The sequence below is a fragment of the Belonocnema kinseyi genome, chromosome 1 (assembly GCF_010883055.1).
Source record: "Belonocnema kinseyi isolate 2016_QV_RU_SX_M_011 chromosome 1, B_treatae_v1, whole genome shotgun sequence".
In the NCBI taxonomy this organism is placed as follows: domain Eukaryota; kingdom Metazoa; phylum Arthropoda; class Insecta; order Hymenoptera; family Cynipidae; genus Belonocnema; species Belonocnema kinseyi.
The window spans coordinates 95,766,953-95,770,259 of record NC_046657.1 but is presented as its reverse complement, the minus strand read 5'-3'; positions in this window follow the sequence as shown (position 1 = coordinate 95,770,259).

Below are 3,307 nucleotides of genomic sequence, written 5' to 3'. Positions count from 1 at the left end.
ATCTTTATTTTTTTTTATTTAAAAAAAACCATGAAAAAACCGTAAAAAATGAGGTTTTTCGAGCAAAACCCCATAAAAAAGGTAGCTGGACCCTACTTTTTTATTGCAAATTCGGAATCAGCGTCGAAAAATACATAAGAATATATAGGTCTGATCAATTGCACAGACACTTTTGTTTTTTTTTGTGGGCCTGTATTATTGAACCTTTAAACAATTCTCATAAGCATATTCAGAGTTTGGCTATGTTCAAAGGAATAACCTAAATTTTTTTACGAAAGCAACAAAGTATGTATTTGCAATAAGACTTTCCTACCTTACTTTGCACATTAACAATTTTATTAATTATTCGAACAATTTTCATGAATATATTCAGAGTTTGGATATTTTTCAAGGGATAGATACAATTTGTTTACGGAGTCAATTAAGATTACCATTCAGATCACTTTTTTCGATATTTTTTTTTTGTAAATTTACAAGAATTATTAATTATTTAAACAACTTTCATTCAAAAATTCGGAATTTGTCTATTTTTTAACGTATAGGCTCGATTTTTTACAGAATTAACTAAGTATATCTTTCCGATGACTTCTTTCTGTTAACCAGTCCAAGGCTATTTGAAGGCAACAGTGGCGGACTGGGTACCCAGGGGCGCGGCCGGGTCCTAACAGGGCGGGGGGGGGGGGGGGGGGGGGGGGGGGGTGACCACGTAGCCCTTATGACCAAAAAAAAGGTCATTGGAGAAAAGGAAAAACTGTCTTTTAGGAGTATATCAAGAACGTATTAGATTTGTGTAAAAATTGACGCCCCCTCCCGCCCTACAAGACTGTCATAACAACTTTTTCAATTTTTTTTTTAAATCGAAAATTCCAATTTTGATCACACAACAAAAATAACGAAAAATAAAAAATTATATTTCGTGCTCATTAAAAAGAACATTAAAAGTAAAAAAAAACCCTTGAAATTTTGGGGCAAAAAACATAAATTACGAAAAAAACAAATGAAGAAAATTTATTTACCTGTAAAAGAGCTCCAAAATTGTTATTAATCATTTTTTATGGAACGCGTCATTTTTATTTCAAGCTTCGTTTTGATCGTAAAAATTAGCATCGGAAACAAAAATTTAAATTTTTTTAATAACAATATAATTTTTTATAGGAAGCGCACTTTTTAAAATGATAAGATTAAGACTAAAAATACGTCTGTTTCAATACCAATGCTTATAATGAATTCTAATGCTATACCTTTATTGAAACGATATATTTTTCAGGGAGCTGAGAATAAAATTTAGAGCAAAATAAAGAACAAAAATATTAAATTAATCACGATAAATAAAATTAATATACATTTGATATAATAGTGTTGAACATAATGTAAAAAGTTTGTATCTTGGAAAAAATCGAGAGCGAAGCACGAGATAGGTGATGAAAATGTGTTCGTTTAAACCGAAGGAAAATAATTCGCAATCAGCAAATTACAGTTTTGTCGACGGTATGAACTTTACTTTTTTAAAGTCTGTACACAAATGTGACAATGTGACAAATTGTTAATTTCTTTTGAAGGTTCTTATCTTTTAAGAATGAAATAGATTCCATTTCGCGATTTTAATACATAACCTCCCTCTCTGCCCTCTCGCATTCAAATTCCTCATGTACACAATTCATCATATCATAATATATTGTGTATGCAAAGATAAACGTGTCAAACCAATGAACATTGGCAAACAGTTTTGGCAACACAAACCTTGTCACGAACAAACTGCAAATTTTCAAGCATTTTTGCCACGAAGTTTGAAGCCCAGATTTAAATAAGTAATTTATAATAAGAACATTAAAAATTATGAAGAAAATGCAAAAATTATAATAAAATAATAATTAATATAGTAAAGTTTAGAAGAATATAGTGATATTCTAGAATTTCCAAAATAAGGAAATATATACTTTGATCCGAACTCTTTAAATGTAAGCTAGTGACTTGTTTGAGAGAAAATGTCAACTCTTAAGTATTAATTTTAATATAAAAATCGAGTCATACTTTTTGCATGAATAAGTTGATCTGAAAACTCCCTCAAGTTACGTATAGGTGCTATTGAAAGTTAATATTTTTTATAATCAATATAGCTGCGGGTGCCCATAAAAAATGCATTTAGGTGTCCTATACATTTTGAATAAATAAATATATTTTTGATTGCATCGGAAAAAATTGAATCTAAAATGCCATAATGTAACTCATGATAATAATATTCCTTTGGCATTTACTGTTTTAATATAAATAATTGATTATTTATTTAAAAAATATTTTCTTAATTAGGATCCGAAACATGCGGTAGGGAATTTCTGAAGGATAATATGAGTGAAAATATATTGGAGGACACTTTATTACTTAACTGGTAATACTTATAGGAATACAAGTTGCATATTAAATGTTCTTTTCACTCTTTCCATTGCAGTCTAAAATATATTTATTTGTTTAAACAATTTTATCTTTTTGGGGCGTCTTTGTAAGACTTAGTGGGCACTAACGAAGAGGGGCGCAACCGGGAAACCCCGTTTGCGCCCCCATGCCAGTCCGCCATTGGAAGGCAACCCCCGATACTTTACATGAAGCGAGAATTTGGTGAAACTCTTTGCTACGATACTTTGCACATTTATAATAATGATTAATTATTCAAATAACATTTATAAACAAATTCAGTTTGACTGTTTTTTAGCCAACTGAAGTATAATATATTAAAATCGAAACCATTTAAACATTTCAAAGAAATTCATTTTTATAAGATAATATATGCACTATATATATAAAGACGGGCTTCCATGCAGGATGTCTTGGGTTCGATCCCTGAGCCGGTACCAATGGAAGTTTTTCTATATACTTCTACCGGGGCTTTGGTGGTTCGGGACCCACCTTAAGCTGTAGGTCCCCTCAGAAAAAGTTGGTGCCATACCAAGGATAAACAAGCTGGTTGCTGGACGCTTTCGAGTAATGAACATACACACACAAACACTTACATGATATACCAGGGAGTGCTTCGAATCTGTGCGGCTAACTAATGACCTCAGAGGGATCGCTCCCCCACCTTAGCCTGCTAGGGAGGCTTGCGGATTGCATAGCTAGCGAGGATCACTTTGTTTACCAGTGACAAGGAAGGTTGTCCCTTGCTGTGTGATTGGTGGGCCTGGCAACTGAGAGGTATAATCTCAGAATGTTGGTAACAAGGGAAAGTCGCCGAAATCCAAAAACACTCGACGAAGATGGCCCGATTCGGAGTACTGCCTTGAGACTGAACACGGGCGTGGCACAATAGGCTTTG